Source organism: Eulemur rufifrons, chromosome 27 (genome assembly GCF_041146395.1).
Source record: "Eulemur rufifrons isolate Redbay chromosome 27, OSU_ERuf_1, whole genome shotgun sequence".
Classification (NCBI taxonomy): domain Eukaryota; kingdom Metazoa; phylum Chordata; class Mammalia; order Primates; family Lemuridae; genus Eulemur; species Eulemur rufifrons.
Window position 1 is genome coordinate 4,446,570 of NC_091009.1, and position 24,859 is coordinate 4,471,428.

Genomic DNA, 24,859 nt, shown 5'->3' on the forward strand with positions numbered 1-24,859 from the left:
CTATTTCCTTGCTGGCTGTTCGTTGGGGACCATTCCCAGCTTCTAGAGGCCATCCCTGACTTTGGCTACTTCCCCCATCTTCACAGCCTGCAAAAAGGAATTGAGTCCCTTTCGTGCTTTGAATCTCTCCTGCCTCTTCTCCCGTCTCCTCTCTCTGACATCAGCCAGTGTTCTCTACTGTTTAGATTGTGCCCTCCTGCATAATTCAGGATAATCTCCCTATTTTAAGATCCATAACCTTAACGGCATCTGCCAAGTCCCTTTGCTGTGTAATGTGACATATTCACAGGTCCCAGGGGCCAGGGTGCGGACACCTTTGGGGGCTATTTGGCTGACCACACCTCAGAACCAAATACCACAGGCGACTTCGCCTTTACCCCAAGCATGATCGCACCCACGCGTCAGACTGGCTCTCCGCGTGTTGCCGCCGTGTTGAGGGATTCGCAGCCGGGCTGCACGCGCTCTTCGCCTCCGCCCTGCGCTGTGAAACGACTGATTGTCGGGGTTAAAACACAGATTCTGCTGAGTCAGCGGAGATACGAGGAAGTCACTAAAGCAGTCAAACGTACATTTTTAAAAAGTTATCAAAACCCACGCACTAGCATCTGCGTCACTTTCAAGTGACAGCGTTCAGGAGCCGCGTGCTCGTGGGGACGGCGGTTGGAGTGGGACGGCGCTGCTGGCGGCACGACTGGCGGGGTCTCTGTGGGCTCCCTCGGGGCTGCTGGTCTGTCCCTGTGCGTCAGGCGGTGACTGGTATTCTAAGAGTAGACCCGGTGGTCACCTCGGTCCAATCGAAACAAAAACTGAGGCAGCTTATGTTGGAATGCTTCTCTTAAAAACAGTTGTGCCTCACGACAGAGCTTCAACATCAAAAACCTACCCATCAGAGCTGCTCATCCCAGCAGAAAAGGCCTACACCCCACGGGAAGCCACATGGTTTGTCGCACGGGGGATAAGCCCGGTCCCTCTAGGCTGAGTAAGCGCAGTCGCGCCCCGGGCTGGATAGCCAGGAAGTGCCAGCGTTTCCGAGAAGTTTGATATGGCAAGAAGCTGGAAGAGGCACCAATTCTGGAAATCTGGGTGAAAGGGAGAGGCTTTCTTTCCTTTTTAAATGTCATCACAGCCACATCATTCCATCTAAAAGCTTAGCCGTATTAGAGATCACAGCAAGGACTTACTCAATGTTTGCGTTTCCCTGAGACACATACACTCATTTCAGTTTCTTTGAATCCAGTCCAAATACAGTACATACCTTGTGACTGGTTGAGATGTCTTTTGAAAGAGTGTCTATACATCCCAGCTAGTTGGGGGCAGTCCTGGTTGTCACCATTTCACTTTGGTTCCCACCGCTGTCCACAGTGACCCGAGTTATTTCGGCATTGTTATGGGTTTAATCGTGGATTTAAACCTCTTTAACGTGTTTCAATATCCTGCCATTATTATACTTCCTGGTGATCAAACTGTCCTGTGTTTGGCAAACGAGAGTCCACTCATTCTGGTTCCTGTGTCTTTTGACATGACCCTCGTCCAGTTGGATATCAGAGCATCCACGCTGCCCAGTAGGAGAAGCGTCCGTTTCCCGCCCGACACGTGAAGTCAGCCTATGTCTCCAGTAAGTCTTAGGATCGTTTAATAACAACGGTTGGCGGAGACCACGATCTAGATGCTGGTGAGATGCACTACTGTTGAGTTTGTACCTATGTGTCAGCACTTTCCATGGAAGAAGTAAAAAAGATTAAAGAGAAACACATTGTGTTTACACGGATAATCCAAATTCAAACTGAGAACGGAGAGGGTTTTTTTTTTAATCTACTTTACCGATTTCACTTCATTCTCTCACACCCAAATTGCAAGTTCTCAAAGACACCAACAGCATTTCTTTGTTGCATGGTCCCACAGAATAATCGCAGCCATTCACCATATAACCGTGGACTGCTTCCTATTGCATGAAGTAGGAAAGGCGAGGAAGGAACTTTCCACTTTTCTGGCTCCACGGTGAAAATGTAAGAGCTGCTGTGGCCGAAGCCAGTCTGCTCATGTCCAGGGAGCTCTGGGCCATGTCCCAGTCCTTTGGAATATTTCCGTGGGCCTTGATGTGAGCTCCTGCAGTTTGTAGAATGTGCTAAGTCACACACTGTCCTCTGTGCTTTGAATAGATGTAATATGGAGTGTTTGATGTTTGTTGTCATTGGTCTGTGTGTTTGTGGCAAAGTGTGGAGTGTTTGATGTGTATGTAGCAGGTAGCGAGCAAGGCCCTGTAGGCTACGGGGTTGCAGGAGGGCGCGGGGGCCGGGGTGTGGGGGGCGTGGTGGGGGGGACGCTGGGCCCTGAAGGCCCCGTAGCAGCTCGGTCTCTTGAGGCGTGCGGGGAGGGCCGCCGCCGTGTACGGCCATACCACCCTGAACGCGCCCGATCTCGTCTGATCTCGGAAGCTAAGCAGGGTCGGGCCCGGTTAGTACTTGGATGGGAGACCGCCTGGGAATACCGGGTGCCGTAGGCTTTTTGCTTTGCTTTGCCTCGTTTTCTGTCCCGTCCCCCTGGGCTGGGAACGGGGGGGGGGGGGTTCCTCCGTCCACCTCGGCTGGGAAGGAGGGGGCCCCTCCGCCATCCTCGCCCGCCCCCCGCTGCCGCCCCCGGCCGGCCCGGACCCTGCCCCTGCCCCGTGGCCCCTGGAGAGAAGGTCAGATTTGAGATGTGGAGGCTCAGTGCCCGAGGCTGTCGCCCCTCACACACCTGCCGCAGGTCCGGGTCTCCGGAACGAACTTCTCACCCACCGGCTCTGAATTCAGGACAGATTCTAAAGTTGTCCAAGTAGATGACCACGTTACCCTACGAAAGGAGAAATTTGATCTTATCCATAGGTGCAGAAGAATAGAATCGCAACAGTTGGCTATTCATTCACGGTAAAATAATTTCAGAATCCAGATGAGAAGACATGTAGAAACACTTTTCAAAAGCCTAAATCTTTAGGAAGTATTCTTAGGGATTAAGAAGTTAAAACATTCTTTCGAAAGTCACGAGCAAGACCAGGGTGTTGATATGAAATTCTTCTGTTCAATACTGCAAGAGACGCTCTGAAAATATACTAAAACAAGGGAAAACACTAATAATATATGGGAAAGGAAAATCACCTTTTTCATTTTCCTCACCTCCTACGGTTCTCAAAACAGAATGTTTGCCCGTATGCGTGGGAGACCTGTAGAAATCCTAAGTGAGTCCGGCAAGATAGCTCTATAGGAAATCAACATTCAATCGATAGATCCAATATTTCTTATTGCCCAGCAAATACACAATAATGAATGCAATTTTTAAAAAGGATAACATTCAACGTCCCAGAAAAATCTCCATAGCGCCTGCGGGACAAAGGTGCCACCTTAGAGGGAAAACTTAGGAAAAACATCAATGATGGCCCAAATCGATGAAGAGCCTATACTATATTCCTAGATAGAGGGACACAGAGTCCCCAAACTAATCACTTCCCCCAAATTAATAAATAATCAAATTTAAACAGGGTTTATAAGTAGGAATTCACAATCTGTTTCTTTCTCTTTTTCTTTTAATTTGGGAAATGGATATGTTAAAGAATAATCACCATCATCATAATTGTCATTATGATGATTATTATATCAAATCGAATTAACTGTACCAAAACTCTACCACTCACCTTATAAAAATGGGAGTTTAGTCATATGTCGGAAGCCGCCGTGTATCATTTTCTGAGGGCATGGAACCAAAAAAAAAAAAACAAAAAAAACCAAAAAGACTTCTCCCAAACAAATCCCATCTCGACCGTCATCCTTTTCCTTTTAAAGGTTTTGCTCTGTGTTCTAGGACTATGTCGTTGAGGTAGTTTGTTCATTTCACAGTTTATATGATACATGTGGAATCATTCTGGGTAACTTGTGTTCCAGGGGAAACCTTCTGTTTGGAGAATACCCCTTGCTTACACAGGAAGCTGCAGTTCATCAGCACTTCTGTAGAACGGCACTGCACGAATGAATCGAAATATCTTTAACCGACCTTTGACTAGGTCCATGTACACGGGGCTCCCGTGAGTATTGCTCTAGATGTTTCCTGGTCACATGTGCCCTATCTTCTCTCTGGTACGTGCCACTCAGAGAATATGCTTGCTCCTAAATCATGCCAGTGTTTGTTCATATCCATTTATGCTACATTGTTTTCCAAATGGTTCTATAATTTCACCTCCCATATCAGCAGTGTGCGTGTAAGTGATTTCCCTCCAGCCAACACAGTGATCCAGTATTTTTAAGTTTCCTCAATCTGGTGAGTTTGAAACTACATCTTGCTTCATTTTTCATTTTGTATTTCCTTGATTAATAATGAGGATACAGTGTCAAATGCTTATGAAGCCCATTAAACGTAGATATTGTGTAATAGTAATATTTTCCCAATTATATGCGCTACAGATACCTTGTCCTGTTTGCAACTTGTTTTTTTTTTTTTTTTACCCTGTTTATGATATCTTTTGAGACTTTTTATTATGGAAAATTTGAAATATAAACAAAAACAGAAAGAGTAGTAGAATATGTACTCACCACCCTGACTCAAGAAATGACCAAGCCTTGGCCAGAGCTTGTTTCTTTTATACCCCTCCTACCTTAAGTTCATGATCCCCTTAATCATATCCCTCCGTCGATAAAAAGTCACTATGTTTCTATCAAAGGTAGAGGCTTCCTTTCCTTTTTAAATGTCATCACAGCCACATCATTCCATCTAAAAACTTAGCCGTATTAGAGATCACAGCAAGGACTTACTCAATGTTTGCGTTTCCCTGAGACACATACACTCATTTCAGTTTCTTTGAATCCAGTCCAAATACAGTACATACCTTGTGACTGGTTGAGATGTCTTTTGAAAGAGTGTCCATACATCCCAGCTAGTTGGGGGCAGCCCCGGTTGTCACCATTTCACTTTGGTTCCTACCGCTGTCCACAGTGACCCGAGTGATTTCGGCATTGTTATGGGCTTAATCGTGGATTTAAACCTCTTTAACGTGTTTCACTATCTTGCCATTATTATACTTCCTGGTGATCAAACTGTCCTGTGTTTGGCAAACGAGAGTCCACTCATTCTGGTTCCTGTGTCTCTTGACATGACCCTCGTCCTGTTGGATATCAGAGCATCCACGCCGCCCAGTAGAAGAGGCGTCCATTTCCCGCCCCAGACTTGAAGTCAGCCTATGTCTCCAGTAAGTCTTAGGACCGTTTAATAACAACGGTTGGTGGGGACCACGATCTAGATGCTGGTGAGATGCACTACTGTTGAGTTTGTACCTATGTGTCAGCACTTTCCATGGAAGAAGTAAAAAAAGATTAAAGAAAAACACATTGACTTGACGCTGATAATCCAAAATTCAAACTGAGAACGGAGAGTTTTTTTTACTCTACTTTACCGATTTCACTTCATTCTCTCACCCCCAAATTGCAAGTTCTCAAAGACACCCACAGCATGTCTTTTTTGCATGATCCCACAGAATAATCGTAGCCATTCACCATATAACCGTGGACTGCTTCCTACTGCATGAAGGAGGAAAGGCGAGGAAGGAGCTTTCTACTTTTCTGGCTCCACGGTGAAAACGTAAGAGCTGCTGTGGGCCGAAGCCAGTCTGCTCATGTCCAGGGAGCTCCGGGCCATGTCCCACTGCTTTGGAATATTTCCCTGGGCCTTGATGTGAGCTCCTGCAGTTTGTAGAATGTGCTAAGTCACACATTGTCCTCCGTTTGTGTCCTGGGTGGTTTGAATAGATGTGATAGGGAGTGTTTGATTTTTGTTGTCATGGGTCTATGTGTTAGTGGCAAAGTGCGGAGTGTTTGATGTGTAGGTAGCAGGTAGCGAGCAAGGCCCTGAAGGCTACGGGGCTGCAGGAGGGCGCGGGGGGCGGGGGGTGGGGGGCGTGGTGGTGGGGAGGCGCTGGGCCCGGAGGGCCGCATAGCAGCAGCTCGGCCTCTTGAGGCGTCCAGGGAGGGCCGCCGCTGTCTACGGCCATACCACCCTGAACGCGCCCGATCTCGTCTGATCTCGGACGAGCTAAGCAGGGTCGGGCCTGGTTAGTACTTGGATGGGAGACCGCCTGGGAATACCGGGTGCTGTAGGCTTTTTGCCTCTTCTTTTGTCCCGCCCGCTATCCCGTGGGGGGTCGGGGGTGGGGGTCCCCCTCCCTCCGCCCTCCGCGCCGCTCTCCCCACCGGCCCCCGGACCGGCCGCCCGCGCCGCCCGCTGCCCCCGCCCGGGGCTTCCTTCCCTCTGCCCCGCTGCAGCAGCACCGCCAGGCGGCGGCAGCGGCGCAGCATCCCAGCCGTTTCCGTTCCGCCAGCAGCCGAGCCCCAGCCCTGGGCCCACACCGGGCCGGGCGGCGGGATCCCTAAGTGCTGCTGGGTCTCCTCTCCACCACCACCACCACCACCACCACCACCACCACCACCCACCCACCTCCCCCCCCTCCCGCGGACGCCCGTCCCCCGCACTCCGGGACATCCCCTACACACGGCGCGGGACAGCCCACGGCGGCAAACCGGCCCCAGGGCCCCGGGACCCCCAGCCCACCGTGGACTTCCTCTCCGCTGCACACTCGGGCCTCAGGCCCGGGCCTCAGGCTGGGCGGGCTCCTCGCCGGGACTCCCGAGAGACACACACCGGCGCACCGCACAGGGCACGTCGCCGGCCACCCGGGCAGAGAGGACACACAACAGCACACGGAGCACACGCACCCAAACCCAAAGGACCCACCGGCCCCCCGACCCATGGCTACCCACCCCAAACCCCGGCCCACCGAGCAACAGGATAGCCGGCTGCGGCCCCCCACCCCCGCGAGGGGGCTGCTGGCACATGCAGGCCCTGACGGCAATCCGGGCAGAACAGTCCTCCCCAGACGGGGGTGGGGTGGCGGGGTGGGGGGGACACTGCACGTCTTCAGGCCCTCGGGGCGAAGGAGCAGCCGCAGGGCCCTGCCTCCTTGTCCTGGCCCTGCCCCAAAGGCCCTCCCCACCGTGCCCTGGCGTGGGGCGGCGGAGGGCTCTCTCTCGCGCACTCTCGGGCTCTGGCCCTCCGTCCCCACGCGTGGAAGTCAGACCCTGCGCGCGTGCCCGTGGGTCTGCTCCTTGGGGTGTGGGACGGTGGTGCGTCCGTGGTTTGGGTGGGGGAGGGGTGTGCGCGCGAGACCCGCCAGGTTCCGCCTGCCCCCGCCCCCTCCCAACCCCCCCCCGCCCCCTCCCAAACCCCCCCCGCCCCCTCCCAACCCGCCCCCGCCCCCGCCCCCGCCCCCCGCCCCCCGCCCCCCGTACGGACAGGCGGGCTAGCGAAGTGGCAGGGCGGCCGGAGGGAGCCGACTGGGCAGGGAGGGCCGCGTAGCAGCAGCTCGGCCTCTTGAGGCGTCCGGGGAGGGCCGCCGCCCTCTACGGCCATACCACCCTGAACGCGCCCGATCTCGTCTGATCTCGGAAGCTAAGCAGGGTCGGGCCCGGTTAGTACTTGGATGGGAGACCGCCTGGGAATACCGGGTGCCGTAGGCTTTTTGCTTTGCCTCTTTTTCTGTCCCGGCCCCCTGGGCTGGGAAGGGGGGGCTCCTCCGCCCACCTCGGCTGGGAAGGGGTGGGGGCCCTCCGCCCTCCTCGCCCGCCCCCGGCTGCCGCCCCCGGCCGGCTCGGACCCTGCCCCTGCCCCGTGGCCCCTGGAGAGAGGGTCAGATTTGAGATGTGGAGGCTCAGTGCCCGAGGCTGTCGCCCCTCAGACACCTGCCGCAGGTCCGGGCCTCCGGAACGAACTTCTCACCCACCGGCTCTGAATTCAGGACAAATTCTAAAGTTGTCCAACTAGATGACCACGTTAACCTAGGAAAGGAAAAATTGGATCATATCCATATGTGCAGAAGAATGGAATCGAAACAGTTGGCTATTCGTTCACGGTAAAATAATTTCAGAATCCAGATGAGAAGACATCTAGAAACACTTTTCCAAAGTCTAAATCTTTAGAAAGTATTCTTAGGGATTAAGAAGTTAAAACATTCTTTCGAAAGTCACGAGCAAGACCAGGGTGTTGATATGAAATTCTTCTGTTCAATACTGCAAGAGACGCTCTGAAAATATACTAAAACAAGGGAAAACACTAATAATATATGGGAAAGGAAAATCACCTTTTTCATTTTCCTCACCTCCTACGGTTCTCAAAACAGAATGTTTGCCCGTATGCGTGGGAGACCTGTAGAAATCCTAAGTGAGTCCGGCAAGATAGCTCTATAGGAAATCAACATTCAATCGATAGATCCAATATTTCTTATTGCCCAGCAAATACACAATAATGAATGCAATTTTTAAAAAGGATAACATTCAACGTCCCAGAAAAATCTCCATAGCGCCTGCGGGACAAAGGTGCCACCTTAGAGGGAAAACTTAGGAAAAACATCAATGATGGCCCAAATCGATGGAGAGCCTATACTATATTCCTAGATAGAGGGACACAGAGTCCCCAAACTAATCATTTCCCCCAAATTAATAAATAATCAAATTTAAACAGGGTTTATAAGTAGAAATTCACAATCTGTTTCTTTCTCTTTTTCTTTTAATTTGGGAAATGGATATGTTAAAGAATAATCACCATCATCATAATTGTCATTATGATGATTATTATATCAAATCGAATTAACTGTACCAAAACTCTACCACTCACCTTATAAAAATGGGAGTTTAGTCATATGTCGGAAGCCGCCGTGTATCATTTTCTGAGGGCGTGGAACCAAAAAATAAAAAATAAAAAAACCCAAAAAAACGCCAAAAAGACTTCTCCCAAACAAATCCCATCTCGACCGTCATCCTTTTCCTTTTAAAGGTTTTGCTCTGTGTTCTAGGACTATGTCGTTGAGGTAGTTTGTTCATTTCACAGTTTATATGATACATGTGGAATCATTCTGGGTAACTTGTGTTCCAGGGGAAACCTTCTGTTTGGAGAATACCCCTTGCTTACACAGGAAGCTGCAGTTCATCAGCACTTCTGTAGAACGGCACTGCACGAATGAATCGAAATATCTTTAACCGACCTTTGACTAGGTCCATGTACACGGGGCTCCCGTGAGTATTGCTCTAGATGTTTCCTGGTCACATGTGCCCTATCTTCTCTCTGGTACGTGCCACTCAGAGAATATGCTTGCTCCTAAATCATGCCAGTGTTTGTTCATATCCATTTATGCTACATTGTTTTCCAAATGGTTCTATAATTTCACCTCCCATATCAGCAGTGTGCGTGTAAGTGATTTCCCTCCAGCCAACACAGTGATCCAGTATTTTTAAGTTTCCTCAATCTGGTGAGTTTGAAACTACATCTTGCTTCATTTTTCATTTTGTATTTCCTTGATTAATAATGAGGATACAGTGTCAAATGCTTATTAAGCCCATTAAACGTAGATATTGTGTAATAGTAATATTTTCCCAATTATATGCGCTACAGATACCTTGTCCTGTTTGCAACTTGTTTTTTTTTTTTTTTTTTTTTTTACCCTGTTTATGATATCTTTTGAGACTTTTTATTATGGAAAATTTGAAATATAAACAAAAACAGAAAGAGTAGTAGAATATGTACTCACCACCCTGACTCAAGAAATGACCAAGCCTTGGCCAGAGCTTGTTTCTTTTATACCCCTCCTACCTTAAGTTCATGATCCCCTTAATCATATCCCTCCGTCGATAAAAAGTCACTATGTTTCTATCAAAGGTAGAGGCTTCCTTTCCTTTTTAAATGTCATCACAGCCACATCATTCCATCTAAAAACTTAGCCGTATTAGAGATCACAGCAAGGACTTACTCAATGTTTGCGTTTCCCTGAGACACATACACTCATTTCAGTTTCTTTGAATCCAGTCCAAATACAGTACATACCTTGTGACTGGTTGAGATGTCTTTTGAAAGAGTGTCCATACATCCCAGCTAGTTGGGGGCAGCCCCGGTTGTCACCATTTCACTTTGGTTCCTACCGCTGTCCACAGTGACCCGAGTGATTTCGGCATTGTTATGGGCTTAATCGTGGATTTAAACCTCTTTAACGTGTTTCACTATCTTGCCATTATTATACTTCCTGGTGATCAAACTGTCCTGTGTTTGGCAAACGAGAGTCCACTCATTCTGGTTCCTGTGTCTCTTGACATGACCCTCGTCCTGTTGGATATCAGAGCATCCACGCCGCCCAGTAGAAGAGGCGTCCATTTCCCGCCCCAGACTTGAAGTCAGCCTATGTCTCCAGTAAGTCTTAGGACCGTTTAATAACAACGGTTGGTGGGGACCACGATCTAGATGCTGGTGAGATGCACTACTGTTGAGTTTGTACCTATGTGTCAGCACTTTCCATGGAAGAAGTAAAAAAAGATTAAAGAAAAACACATTGACTTGACACTGATAATCCAAAATTCAAACTGAGAACGGAGAGTTTTTTTTACTCTACTTTACCGATTTCACTTCATTCTCTCACCCCCAAATTGCAAGTTCTCAAAGACACCCACAGCATGTCTTTTTTGCATGATCCCACAGAATAATCGTAGCCATTCACCATATAACCGTGGACTGCTTCCTACTGCATGAAGGAGGAAAGGCGAGGAAGGAGCTTTCTACTTTTCTGGCTCCACGGTGAAAACGTAAGAGCTGCTGTGGGCCGAAGCCAGTCTGCTCATGTCCAGGGAGCTCCGGGCCATGTCCCACTGCTTTGGAATATTTCCCTGGGCCTTGATGTGAGCTCCTGCAGTTTGTAGAATGTGCTAAGTCACACATTGTCCTCCGTTTGTGTCCTGGGTGGTTTGAATAGATGTGATAGGGAGTGTTTGATTTTTGTTGTCATGGGTCTATGTGTTAGTGGCAAAGTGCGGAGTGTTTGATGTGTAGGTAGCAGGTAGCGAGCAAGGCCCTGAAGGCTACGGGGCTGCAGGAGGGCGCGGGGGGCGGGGGGTGGGGGGCGTGGTGGTGGGGAGGCGCTGGGCCCGGAGGGCCGCATAGCAGCAGCTCGGCCTCTTGAGGCGTCCAGGGAGGGCCGCCGCTGTCTACGGCCATACCACCCTGAACGCGCCCGATCTCGTCTGATCTCGGAAGCTAAGCAGGGTCGGGCCTGGTTAGTACTTGGATGGGAGACCGCCTGGGAATACCGGGTGCTGTAGGCTTTTTGCCTCTTCTTTTGTCCCGCCCGCTATCCCGTGGGGGGTCGGGGGTGGGGGTCCCCCTCCCTCCGCCCTCCGCGCCGCTCTCCCCACCGCCCCCGGACCGGCCGCCCGCGCCGCCCGCTGCCCCCGCCCGGGGCTTCCTTCCCTCTGCCCCGCTGCAGCAGCACCGCCAGGCGGGGGCAGCGGCGCAGCATCCCAGCCGTTTCCGTTCCGCCAGCAGCCGAGCCCCAGCCCTGGGCCCACACCGGGCCGGGCGGCGGGATCCCTAAGTGCTGCTGGGTCTCCTCTCCACCACCACCACCACCACCACCACCACCACCACCACCCACCCACCTCCCCCCCCTCCCGCGGACGCCCGTCCCCCGCACTCCGGGACATCCCCTACACACGGCGCGGGACAGCCCACGGCGGCAAACCGGCCCCAGGGCCCCGGGACCCCCAGCCCACCGTGGACTTCCTCTCCGCTGCACACTCGGGCCTCAGGCCCGGGCCTCAGGCTGGGCGGGCTCCTCGCCGGGACTCCCGAGAGACACACACCGGCGCACCGCACAGGGCACGTCGCCGGCCACCCGGGCAGAGAGGACACACAACAGCACACGGAGCACACGCACCCAAACCCAAAGGACCCACCGGCCCCCCGACCCATGGCTACCCACCCCAAACCCCGGCCCACCGAGCAACAGGATAGCCGGCTCCGGCCCCCCCCCCCCCCCGCGAGGGGGCTGCTGGCACATGCAGGCCCTGACGGGAATCCGGGCAGAACAGTCCTCCCCAGACGGGGGTGGGGTGGCGGGGTGGGGGGGGACACTGCACGTCTTCAGGCCCTCGGGGCGAAGGAGCAGCCGCAGGGCCCTGCCTCCTTGTCCTGGCCCTGCCCCAAAGGCCCTCCCCACCGTGCCCTGGCGTGGGGCGGCGGAGGGCTCTCTCTCGCGCACTCTCGGGCTCTGGCCCTCCGTCCCCACGCGTGGAAGTCAGACCCTGCGCGCGTGCCCGTGGGTCTGCTCCTTGGGGTGTGGGACGGTGGTGCGTCCGTGGTTTGGGTGGGGGAGGGGTGTGCGCGCGAGACCCGCCAGGTTCCGCCTGCCCCCGCCCCCTCCCAACCCCCCCCCCGCCCCCTCCCAAACCCCCCCCGCCCCCTCCCAACCCGCCCCCGCCCCCGCCCCCGCCCCCCGCCCCCCGCCCCCCGTACGGACAGGCGGGCTAGCGAAGTGGCAGGGCGGCCGGAGGGAGCCGACTGGGCAGGGAGGGCCGCGTAGCAGCAGCTCGGCCTCTTGAGGCGTCCGGGGAGGGCCGCCGCCGTCTACGGCCATACCACCCTGAACGCGCCCGATCTCGTCTGATCTCGGAAGCTAAGCAGGGTCGGGCCCGGTTAGTACTTGGATGGGAGACCGCCTGGGAATACCGGGTGCCGTAGGCTTTTTGCTTTGCCTCTTTTTCTGTCCCGGCCCCCTGGGCTGGGAAGGGGGGGCTCCTCCGCCCACCTCGGCTGGGAAGGGGTGGGGGCCCTCCGCCCTCCTCGCCCGCCCCCGGCTGCCGCCCCCGGCCGGCTCGGACCCTGCCCCTGCCCCGTGGCCCCTGGAGAGAGGGTCAGATTTGAGATGTGGAGGCTCAGTGCCCGAGGCTGTCGCCCCTCAGACACCTGCCGCAGGTCCGGGCCTCCGGAACGAACTTCTCACCCACCGGCTCTGAATTCAGGACAAATTCTAGAGTTGTCCAACTAGATGACCACGTTAACCTAGGAAAGGAAAAATTGGATCATATCCATATGTGCAGAAGAATGGAATCGAAACAGTTGGCTATTCGTTCACGGTAAAATAATTTCAGAATCCAGATGAGAAGACATCTAGAAACACTTTTCCAAAGTCTAAATCTTTAGAAAGTATTCTTAGGGATTAAGAAGTTAAAACATTCTTTCGAAAGTCACGAGCAAGACCAGGGTGTTGATATGAAATTCTTCTGTTCAATACTGCAAGAGACGCTCTGAAAATATACTAAAACAAGGGAAAACACTAATAATATATGGGAAAGGAAAATCACCTTTTTCATTTTCCTCACCTCCTACGGTTCTCAAAACAGAATGTTTGCCCGTATGCGTGGGAGACCTGTAGAAATCCTAAGTGAGTCCGGCAAGATAGCTCTATAGGAAATCAACATTCAATCGATAGATCCAATATTTCTTATTGCCCAGCAAATACACAATAATGAATGCAATTTTTAAAAAGGATAACATTCAACGTCCCAGAAAAATCTCCATAGCGCCTGCGGGACAAAGGTGCCACCTTAGAGGGAAAACTTAGGAAAAACATCAATGATGGCCCAAATCGATGGAGAGCCTATACTATATTCCTAGATAGAGGGACACAGAGTCCCCAAACTAATCATTTCCCCCAAATTAATAAATAATCAAATTTAAACAGGGTTTATAAGTAGGAATTCACAATCTGTTTCTTTCTCTTTTTCTTTTAATTTGGGAAATGGATATGTTAAAGAATAATCACCATCATCATAATTGTCATTATGATGATTATTATATCAAATCGAATTAACTGTACCAAAACTCTACCACTCACCTTATAAAAATGGGAGTTTAGTCATATGTCGGAAGCCGCCGTGTATCATTTTCTGAGGGCGTGGAACCAAAAAATAAAAAATAAAAAAACCCAAAAAAACGCCAAAAAGACTTCTCCCAAACAAATCCCATCTCGACCGTCATCCTTTTCCTTTTAAAGGTTTTGCTCTGTGTTCTAGGACTATGTCGTTGAGGTAGTTTGTTCATTTCACAGTTTATATGATACATGTGGAATCATTCTGGGTAACTTGTGTTCCAGGGGAAACCTTCTGTTTGGAGAATACCCCTTGCTTACACAGGAAGCTGCAGTTCATCAGCACTTCTGTAGAACGGCACTGCACGAATGAATCGAAATATCTTTAACCGACCTTTGACTAGGTCCATGTACACGGGGCTCCCGTGAGTATTGCTCTAGATGTTTCCTGGTCACATGTGCCCTATCTTCTCTCTGGTACGTGCCACTCAGAGAATATGCTTGCTCCTAAATCATGCCAGTGTTTGTTCATATCCATTTATGCTACATTGTTTTCCAAATGGTTCTATAATTTCACCTCCCATATCAGCAGTGTGCGTGTAAGTGATTTCCCTCCAGCCAACACAGTGATCCAGTATTTTTAAGTTTCCTCAATCTGGTGAGTTTGAAACTACATCTTGCTTCATTTTTCATTTTGTATTTCCTTGATTAATAATGAGGATACAGTGTCAAATGCTTATTAAGCCCATTAAACGTAGATATTGTGTAATAGTAATATTTTCCCAATTATATGCGCTACAGATACCTTGTCCTGTTTGCAACTTGTTTTTTTTTTTTTTTTTTTTTTACCCTGTTTATGATATCTTTTGAGACTTTTTATTATGGAAAATTTGAAATATAAACAAAAACAGAAAGAGTAGTAGAATATGTACTCACCACCCTGACTCAAGAAATGACCAAGCCTTGGCCAGAGCTTGTTTCTTTTATACCCCTCCTACCTTAAGTTCATGATCCCCTTAATCATATCCCTCCGTCGATAAAAAGTCACTATGTTTCTATCAAAGGTAGAGGCTTCCTTTCCTTTTTAAATGTCATCACAGCCACATCATTCCATCTAAAAACTTAGCCGTATTAGAGATCACAGCAAGGACTTACTCAATGTTTGCGTTTCCCTGAGACACATACACTCATTTCAGTTTCTTTGAATCCAGTCCAAATACAGTACATACCTTGTGACTGGTTGAGATGTCTTTTGAAAGAGTGTCCATACATCCCAGCTAGTTGGGGGCAGCCCCGGTTGTCACCATTTCACTTTGGTTCCTACCGCTGTCCACAGTGACCCGAGTGATTTCGGCATTGTTATGGGCTTAATCGTGGATTTAAACCTCTTTAACGTGTTTCACTATCTTGCCATTATTATACTTCCTGGTGATCAAACTGTCCTGTGTTTGGCAAACGAGAGTCCACTCATTCTGGTTCCTGTGTCTCTTGACATGACCCTCGTCCTGTTGGATATCAGAGCATCCACGCCGCCCAGTAGAAGAGGCGTCCATTTCCCGCCCCAGACTTGAAGTCAGCCTATGTCTCCAGTAAGTCTTAGGACCGTTTAATAACAACGGTTGGTGGGGACCACGATCTAGATGCTGGTGAGATGCACTACTGTTGAGTTTGTACCTATGTGTCAGCACTTTCCATGGAAGAAGTAAAAAAAGATTAAAGAAAAACACATTGACTTGACACTGATAATCCAAAATTCAAACTGAGAACGGAGAGTTTTTTTTACTCTACTTTACCGATTTCACTTCATTCTCTCACCCCCAAATTGCAAGTTCTCAAAGACACCCACAGCATGTCTTTTTTGCATGATCCCACAGAATAATCGTAGCCATTCACCATATAACCGTGGACTGCTTCCTACTGCATGAAGGAGGAAAGGCGAGGAAGGAGCTTTCTACTTTTCTGGCTCCACGGTGAAAACGTAAGAGCTGCTGTGGGCCGAAGCCAGTCTGCTCATGTCCAGGGAGCTCCGGGCCATGTCCCACTGCTTTGGAATATTTCCCTGGGCCTTGATGTGAGCTCCTGCAGTTTGTAGAATGTGCTAAGTCACACATTGTCCTCCGTTTGTGTCCTGGGTGGTTTGAATAGATGTGATAGGGAGTGTTTGATTTTTGTTGTCATGGGTCTATGTGTTAGTGGCAAAGTGCGGAGTGTTTGATGTGTAGGTAGCAGGTAGCGAGCAAGGCCCTGAAGGCTACGGGGCTGCAGGAGGGCGCGGGGGGCGGGGGGTGGGGGGCGTGGTGGTGGGGAGGCGCTGGGCCCGGAGGGCCGCATAGCAGCAGCTCGGCCTCTTGAGGCGTCCAGGGAGGGCCGCCGCTGTCTACGGCCATACCACCCTGAACGCGCCCGATCTCGTCTGATCTCGGAAGCTAAGCAGGGTCGGGCCTGGTTAGTACTTGGATGGGAGACCGCCTGGGAATACCGGGTGCTGTAGGCTTTTTGCCTCTTCTTTTGTCCCGCCCGCTATCCCGTGGGGGGTCGGGGGTGGGGGTCCCCCTCCCTCCGCCCTCCGCGCCGCTCTCCCCACCGCCCCCGGACCGGCCGCCCGCGCCGCCCGCTGCCCCCGCCCGGGGCTTCCTTCCCTCTGCCCCGCTGCAGCAGCACCGCCAGGCGGGGGCAGCGGCGCAGCATCCCAGCCGTTTCCGTTCCGCCAGCAGCCGAGCCCCAGCCCTGGGCCCACACCGGGCCGGGCGGCGGGATCCCTAAGTGCTGCTGGGTCTCCTCTCCACCACCACCACCACCACCACCACCACCACCACCACCACCCACCCACCTCCCCCCCCTCCCGCGGACGCCCGTCCCCCGCACTCCGGGACATCCCCTACACACGGCGCGGGACAGCCCACGGCGGCAAACCGGCCCCAGGGCCCCGGGACCCCCAGCCCACCGTGGACTTCCTCTCCGCTGCACACTCGGGCCTCAGGCCCGGGCCTCAGGCTGGGCGGGCTCCTCGCCGGGACTCCCGAGAGACACACACCGGCGCACCGCACAGGGCACGTCGCCAGCCACCCGGGCAGAGAGGACACACAACAGCACACGGAGCACACGCACCCAAACCCAAAGGACCCACCGGCCCCCCGACCCATGGCTACCCACCCCAAACCCCGGCCCACCGAGCAACAGGATAGCCGGCTCCGGCCCCCCCCCCCCGCGAGGGGGCTGCTGGCACATGCAGGCCCTGACGGGAATCCGGGCAGAACAGTCCTCCCCAGACGGGGGTGGGGTGGCGGGGTGGGGGGGGACACTGCACGTCTTCAGGCCCTCGGGGCGAAGGAGCAGCCGCAGGGCCCTGCCTCCTTGTCCTGGCCCTGCCCCAAAGGCCCTCCCCACCGTGCCCTGGCGTGGGGCGGCGGAGGGCTCTCTCTCGCGCACTCTCGGGCTCTGGCCCTCCGTCCCCACGCGTGGAAGTCAGACCCTGCGCGCGTGCCCGTGGGTCTGCTCCTTGGGGTGTGGGACGGTGGTGCGTCCGTGGTTTGGGTGGGGGAGGGGTGTGCGCGCGAGACCCGCCAGGTTCCGCCTGCCCCCGCCCCCTCCCAACCCCCCCCCGCCCCCTCCCAAACCCCCCCCGCCCCCTCCCAACCCGCCCCCGCCCCCGCCCCCGCCCCCCGCCCCCCGCCCCCCGTACGGACAGGCGGGCTAGCGAAGTGGCAGGGCGGCCGGAGGGAGCCGACTGGGCAGGGAGGGCCGCGTAGCAGCAGCTCGGCCTCTTGAGGCGTCCGGGGAGGGCCGCCGCCGTCTACGGCCATACCACCCTGAACGCGCCCGATCTCGTCTGATCTCGGAAGCTAAGCAGGGTCGGGCCCGGTTAGTACTTGGATGGGAGACCGCCTGGGAATACCGGGTGCCGTAGGCTTTTTGCTTTGCCTCTTTTTCTGTCCCGGCCCCCTGGGCTGGGAAGGGGGGGCTCCTCCGCCCACCTCGGCTGGGAAGGGGTGGGGGCCCTCCGCCCTCCTCGCCCGCCCCCGGCTGCCGCCCCCGGCCGGCTCGGACCCTGCCCCTGCCCCGTGGCCCCTGGAGAGAGGGTCAGATTTGAGATGTGGAGGCTCAGTGCCCGAGGCTGTCGCCCCTCAGACACCTGCCGCAGGTCCGGGCCTCCGGAACGAACTTCTCACCCACCGGCTCTGAATTCAGGACAAATTCTAGAGTTGTCCAACTAGATGACCACGTTAACCTAGGAAAGGAAAAATTGGATCATATCCATATGTGCAGAAGAATGGAATCGAAACAGTTGGCTATTCGTTCACGGTAAAATAATTTCAGAATCCAGATGAGAAGACATCTAGAAACACTTTTCCAAAGTCTAAATCTTTAGAAAGTATTCTTAGGGATTAAGAAGTTAAAACATTCTTTCGAAAGTCACGAGCAAGACCAGGGTGTTGATATGAAATTCTTCTGTTCAATACTGCAAGAGACGCTCTGAAAATATACTAAAACAAGGGAAAACACTAATAATATATGGGAAAGGAAAATCACCTTTTTCATTTTCCTCACCTCCTACGGTTCTCAAAACAGAATGTTTGCCCGTATGCGTGGGAGACCTGTAGAAATCCTAAGTGAGTCCGGCAAGATAGCTCTATAGGAAATCAACATTCAATCGATAGATCCAATATTTCTTATTGCCCAGCAAATACACAATAATGAATGCAATTTTTAAAAAGGATAACATTCAACGTCCCAGAAAAATCTCCCTAGCGCCTGCGGGACAAAGGTGCCACCTTAGAGGGAAAACTTAGGAAAAACATCAATGATGGCCCAAATCGATGGAGAGCCTATACTATATTCCTAGATAGAGGGACACAGAGTCCCCAAACTAATCATTTCCCCCAAATTAATAAATAATCAAATTTAAACAGGGTTTATAAGTAGAAATTCACAATCTGTTTCTTTCTCTTTTTCTTTTAATTTGGGAAATGGATATGTTAAAGAATAATCACCATCATCATAATTGTCATTATGATGATTATTATATCAAATCGAATTAACTGTACCAAAACTCTACCACTCACCTTATAAAAATGGGAGTTTAGTCATATGTCGGAAGCCGCCGTGTATCATTTTCTGAGGGCGTGGAACCAAAAAATAAAAAATAAAAAAACCCAAAAAAACGCCAAAAAGACTTCTCCCAAACAAATCCCATCTCGACCGTCATCCTTTTCCTTTTAAAGGTTTTGCTCTGTGTTCTAGGACTATGTCGTTGAGGTAGTTTGTTCATTTCACAGTTTATATGATACATGTGGAATCATTCTGGGTAACTTGTGTTCCAGGGGAAACCTTCTGTTTGGAGAATACCCCTTGCTTACACAGGAAGCTGCAGTTCATCAGCACTTCTGTAGAACGGCACTGCACGAATGAATCGAAATATCTTTAACCGACCTTTGACTAGGTCCATGTACACGGGGCTCCCGTGAGTATTGCTCTAGATGTTTCCTGGTCACATGTGCCCTATCTTCTCTCTGGTACGTGCCACTCAGAGAATATGCTTGCTCCTAAATCATGCCAGTGTTTGTTCATATCCATTTATGCTACATTGTTTTCCAAATGGTTCTATAATTTCACCTCCCATATCAGCAGTGTGCGTGTAAGTGATTTCCCTCCAGCCAACACAGTGATCCAGTATTTTTAAGTTTCCTCAATCTGGTGAGTTTGAAACTACATCTTGCTTCATTTTTCATTTTGTATTTCCTTGATTAATAATGAGGATACAGTGTCAAATGCTTATTAAGCCCATTAAACGTAGATATTGTGTAATAGTAATATTTTCCCAATTACATGCGCTACAGATACCTTGTCCTGTTTGCAACTTGTTTTTTTTTTTTTTTTTTTTTTTTTTTTACCCTGTTTATGATATCTTTTGAGACTTTTTATTATGGAAAATTTGAAATATAAACAAAAACAGAAAGAGTAGTAGAATATGTACTCACCACCCTGACTCAAGAAATGACCAAGCCTTGGCCAGAGCTTGTTTCTTTTATACCCCTCCTACCTTAAGTTCATGATCCCCTTAATCATATCCCTCCGTCGATAAAAAGTCACTATGTTTCTATCAAAGGTAGAGGCTTCCTTTCCTTTTTAAATGTCATCACAGCCACATCATTCCATCTAAAAACTTAGCCGTATTAGAGATCACAGCAAGGACTTACTCAATGTTTGCGTTTCCCTGAGACACATACACTCATTTCAGTTTCTTTGAATCCAGTCCAAATACAGTACATACCTTGTGACTGGTTGAGATGTCTTTTGAAAGAGTGTCCATACATCCCAGCTAGTTGGGGGCAGCCCCGGTTGTCACCATTTCACTTTGGTTCCTACCGCTGTCCACAGTGACCCGAGTGATTTCGGCATTGTTATGGGCTTAATCGTGGATTTAAACCTCTTTAACGTGTTTCACTATCTTGCCATTATTATACTTCCTGGTGATCAAACTGTCCTGTGTTTGGCAAACGAGAGTCCACTCATTCTGGTTCCTGTGTCTCTTGACATGACCCTCGTCCTGTTGGATATCAGAGCATCCACGCCGCCCAGTAGAAGAGGCGTCCATTTCCCGCCCCAGACTTGAAGTCAGCCTATGTCTCCAGTAAGTCTTAGGACCGTTTAATAACAACGGTTGGTGGGGACCACGATCTAGATGCTGGTGAGATGCACTACTGTTGAGTTTGTACCTATGTGTCAGCACTTTCCATGGAAGAAGTAAAAAAAGATTAAAGAAAAACACATTGACTTGACACTGATAATCCAAAATTCAAACTGAGAACGGAGAGTTTTTTTTACTCTACTTTACCGATTTCACTTCATTCTCTCACCCCCAAATTGCAAGTTCTCAAAGACACCCACAGCATGTCTTTTTTGCATGATCCCACAGAATAATCGTAGCCATTCACCATATAACCGTGGACTGCTTCCTACTGCATGAAGGAGGAAAGGCGAGGAAGGAGCTTTCTACTTTTCTGGCTCCACGGTGAAAACGTAAGAGCTGCTGTGGGCCGAAGCCAGTCTGCTCATGTCCAGGGAGCTCCGGGCCATGTCCCACTGCTTTGGAATATTTCCCTGGGCCTTGATGTGAGCTCCTGCAGTTTGTAGAATGTGCTAAGTCACACATTGTCCTCCGTTTGTGTCCTGGGTGGTTTGAATAGATGTGATAGGGAGTGTTTGATTTTTGTTGTCATGGGTCTATGTGTTAGTGGCAAAGTGCGGAGTGTTTGATGTGTAGGTAGCAGGTAGCGAGCAAGGCCCTGAAGGCTACGGGGCTGCAGGAGGGCGCGGGGGGCGGGGGGTGGGGGGCGTGGTGGTGGGGAGGCGCTGGGCCCGGAGGGCCGCATAGCAGCAGCTCGGCCTCTTGAGGCGTCCAGGGAGGGCCGCCGCTGTCTACGGCCATACCACCCTGAACGCGCCCGATCTCGTCTGATCTCGGACGAGCTAAGCAGGGTCGGGCCTGGTTAGTACTTGGATGGGAGACCGCCTGGGAATACCGGGTGCTGTAGGCTTTTTGCCTCTTCTTTTGTCCCGCCCGCTATCCCGTGGGGGGTCGGGGGTGGGGGTCCCCCTCCCTCCGCCCTCCGCGCCGCTCTCCCCACCGCCCCCGGACCGGCCGCCCGCGCCGCCCGCTGCCCCCGCCCGGGGCTTCCTTCCCTCTGCCCCGCTGCAGCAGCACCGCCAGGCGGGGGCAGCGGCGCAGCATCCCAGCCGTTTCCGTTCCGCCAGCAGCCGAGCCCCAGCCCTGGGCCCACACCGGGCCGGGCGGCGGGATCCCTAAGTGCTGCTGGGTCTCCTCTCCACCACCACCACCACCACCACCACCACCACCACCACCCACCCACCTCCCCCCCCTCCCGCGGACGCCCGTCCCCCGCACTCCGGGACATCCCCTACACACGGCGCGGGACAGCCCACGGCGGCAAACCGGCCCCAGGGCCCCGGGACCCCCAGCCCACCGTGGACTTCCTCTCCGCTGCACACTCGGGCCTCAGGCCCGGGCCTCAGGCTGGGCGGGCTCCTCGCCGGGACTCCCGAGAGACACACACCGGCGCACCGCACAGGGCACGTCGCCGGCCACCCGGGCAGAGAGGACACACAACAGCACACGGAGCACACGCACCCAAACCCAAAGGACCCACCGGCCCCCCGACCCATGGCTACCCACCCCAAACCCCGGCCCACCGAGCAACAGGATAGCCGGCTCCGGCCCCCCCCCCCCGCGAGGGGGCTGCTGGCACATGCAGGCCCTGACGGGAATCCGGGCAGAACAGTCCTCCCCAGACGGGGGTGGGGTGGCGGGGTGGGGGGGGACACTGCACGTCTTCAGGCCCTCGGGGCGAAGGAGCAGCCGCAGGGCCCTGCCTCCTTGTCCTGGCCCTGCCCCAAAGGCCCTCCCCACCGTGCCCTGGCGTGGGGCGGCGGAGGGCTCTCTCTCGCGCACTCTCGGGCTCTGGCCCTCCGTCCCCACGCGTGGAAGTCAGACCCTGCGCGCGTGCCCGTGGGTCTGCTCCTTGGGGTGTGGGACGGTGGTGCGTCCGTGGTTTGGGTGGGGGAGGGGTGTGCGCGCGAGACCCGCCAGGTTCCGCCTGCCCCCGCCCCCTCCCAACCCCCCCCCGCCCCCTCCCAAACCCCCCCCGCCCCCTCCCAACCCGCCCCCGCCCCCGCCCCCCGCCCCCCGCCCCCCGCCCCCCGTACGGACAGGCGGGCTAGCGAAGTGGCAGGGCGGCCGGAGGGAGCCGACTGGGCAGGGAGGGCCGCGTAGCAGCAGCTCGGCCTCTTGAGGCGTCCGGGGAGGGCCGCCGCCGTCTACGGCCATACCACCCTGAACGCGCCCGATCTCGTCTGATCTCGGAAGCTAAGCAGGGTCGGGCCCGGTTAGTACTTGGATGGGAGACCGCCTGGGAATACCGGGTGCCGTAGGCTTTTTGCTTTGCCTCTTTTTCTGTCCCGGCCCCCTGGGCTGGGAAGGGGGGGCTCCTCCGCCCACCTCGGCTGGGAAGGGGTGGGGGCCCTCCGCCCTCCTCGCCCGCCCCCGGCTGCCGCCCCCGGCCGGCTCGGACCCTGCCCCTGCCCCGTGGCCCCTGGAGAGAGGGTCAGATTTGAGATGTGGAGGCTCAGTGCCCGAGGCTGTCGCCCCTCAGACACCTGCCGCAGGTCCGGGCCTCCGGAACGAACTTCTCACCCACCGGCTCTGAATTCAGGACAAATTCTAAAGTTGTCCAACTAGATGACCACGTTAACCTAGGAAAGGAAAAATTGGATCATATCCATATGTGCAGAAGAATGGAATCGAAACAGTTGGCTATTCGTTCACGGTAAAATAATTTCAGAATCCAGATGAGAAGACATCTAGAAACACTTTTCCAAAGTCTAAATCTTTAGAAAGTATTCTTAGGGATTAAGAAGTTAAAACATTCTTTCGAAAGTCACGAGCAAGACCAGGGTGTTGATATGAAATTCTTCTGTTCAATACTGCAAGAGACGCTCTGAAAATATACTAAAACAAGGGAAAACACTAATAATATATGGGAAAGGAAAATCACCTTTTTCATTTTCCTCACCTCCTACGGTTCTCAAAACAGAATGTTTGCCCGTATGCGTGGGAGACCTGTAGAAATCCTAAGTGAGTCCGGCAAGATAGCTCTATAGGAAATCAACATTCAATCGATAGATCCAATATTTCTTATTGCCCAGCAAATACACAATAATGAATGCAATTTTTAAAAAGGATAACATTCAACGTCCCAGAAAAATCTCCCTAGCGCCTGCGGGACAAAGGTGCCACCTTAGAGGGAAAACTTAGGAAAAACATCAATGATGGCCCAAATCGATGGAGAGCCTATACTATATTCCTAGATAGAGGGACACAGAGTCCCCAAACTAATCATTTCCCCCAAATTAATAAATAATCAAATTTAAACAGGGTTTATAAGTAGAAATTCACAATCTGTTTCTTTCTCTTTTTCTTTTAATTTGGGAAATGGATATGTTAAAGAATAATCACCATCATCATAATTGTCATTATGATGATTATTATATCAAATCGAATTAACTGTACCAAAACTCTACCACTCACCTTATAAAAATGGGAGTTTAGTCATATGTCGGAAGCCGCCGTGTATCATTTTCTGAGGGCGTGGAACCAAAAAATAAAAAATAAAAAAACCCAAAAAAACGCCAAAAAGACTTCTCCCAAACAAATCCCATCTCGACCGTCATCCTTTTCCTTTTAAAGGTTTTGCTCTGTGTTCTAGGACTATGTCGTTGAGGTAGTTTGTTCATTTCACAGTTTATATGATACATGTGGAATCATTCTGGGTAACTTGTGTTCCAGGGGAAACCTTCTGTTTGGAGAATACCCCTTGCTTACACAGGAAGCTGCAGTTCATCAGCACTTCTGTAGAACGGCACTGCACGAATGAATCGAAATATCTTTAACCGACCTTTGACTAGGTCCATGTACACGGGGCTCCCGTGAGTATTGCTCTAGATGTTTCCTGGTCACATGTGCCCTATCTTCTCTCTGGTACGTGCCACTCAGAGAATATGCTTGCTCCTAAATCATGCCAGTGTTTGTTCATATCCATTTATGCTACATTGTTTTCCAAATGGTTCTATAATTTCACCTCCCATATCAGCAGTGTGCGTGTAAGTGATTTCCCTCCAGCCAACACAGTGATCCAGTATTTTTAAGTTTCCTCAATCTGGTGAGTTTGAAACTACATCTTGCTTCATTTTTCATTTTGTATTTCCTTGATTAATAATGAGGATACAGTGTCAAATGCTTATTAAGCCCATTAAACGTAGATATTGTGTAATAGTAATATTTTCCCAATTACATGCGCTACAGATACCTTGTCCTGTTTGCAACTTGTTTTTTTTTTTTTTTTTTTTTTTTTTTACCCTGTTTATGATATCTTTTGAGACTTTTTATTATGGAAAATTTGAAATATAAACAAAAACAGAAAGAGTAGTAGAATATGTACTCACCACCCTGACTCAAGAAATGACCAAGCCTTGGCCAGAGCTTGTTTCTTTTATACCCCTCCTACCTTAAGTTCATGATCCCCTTAATCATATCCCTCCGTCGATAAAAAGTCACTATGTTTCTATCAAAGGTAGAGGCTTCCTTTC

At 51.8% G+C, this 24,859-nt stretch overlaps 9 non-coding genes across 9 annotated transcripts; all 9 read left to right on the top strand.

Moving 5' to 3' along the window:
• Positions 1-2,384: 2,384 nt before the first annotated feature.
• Positions 2,385-2,503, top strand: LOC138375925 (5S ribosomal RNA). Its single transcript, XR_011231619.1, has one exon. It is a non-coding gene; the product is annotated as a 5S ribosomal RNA (ribosomal RNA).
• Positions 2,504-5,998: 3,495 nt separating this feature from the next.
• On the top strand, positions 5,999-6,119 carry LOC138375928 (5S ribosomal RNA). Its single transcript, XR_011231621.1, has one exon. It is a non-coding gene; the product is annotated as a 5S ribosomal RNA (ribosomal RNA).
• Positions 6,120-7,413: 1,294 nt separating this feature from the next.
• LOC138375923 (5S ribosomal RNA) lies at positions 7,414-7,532 on the top strand. Its single transcript, XR_011231617.1, has one exon. It is a non-coding gene; the product is annotated as a 5S ribosomal RNA (ribosomal RNA).
• A 3,502-nt stretch (positions 7,533-11,034) lies between these two features.
• On the top strand, positions 11,035-11,153 carry LOC138375914 (5S ribosomal RNA). Its single transcript, XR_011231608.1, has one exon. It is a non-coding gene; the product is annotated as a 5S ribosomal RNA (ribosomal RNA).
• A 1,298-nt stretch (positions 11,154-12,451) lies between these two features.
• LOC138375861 (5S ribosomal RNA) lies at positions 12,452-12,570 on the top strand. Its single transcript, XR_011231566.1, has one exon. It is a non-coding gene; the product is annotated as a 5S ribosomal RNA (ribosomal RNA).
• Positions 12,571-16,071: 3,501 nt separating this feature from the next.
• LOC138375916 (5S ribosomal RNA) lies at positions 16,072-16,190 on the top strand. The gene has a single exon (XR_011231610.1). It is a non-coding gene; the product is annotated as a 5S ribosomal RNA (ribosomal RNA).
• Positions 16,191-17,487: 1,297 nt separating this feature from the next.
• On the top strand, positions 17,488-17,606 carry LOC138375915 (5S ribosomal RNA). The gene has a single exon (XR_011231609.1). It is a non-coding gene; the product is annotated as a 5S ribosomal RNA (ribosomal RNA).
• A 3,507-nt stretch (positions 17,607-21,113) lies between these two features.
• On the top strand, positions 21,114-21,234 carry LOC138375929 (5S ribosomal RNA). The gene has a single exon (XR_011231622.1). It is a non-coding gene; the product is annotated as a 5S ribosomal RNA (ribosomal RNA).
• Positions 21,235-22,529: 1,295 nt separating this feature from the next.
• On the top strand, positions 22,530-22,648 carry LOC138375927 (5S ribosomal RNA). The gene has a single exon (XR_011231620.1). It is a non-coding gene; the product is annotated as a 5S ribosomal RNA (ribosomal RNA).
• The last annotated feature ends 2,211 nt before the right edge of the window (positions 22,649-24,859 follow it).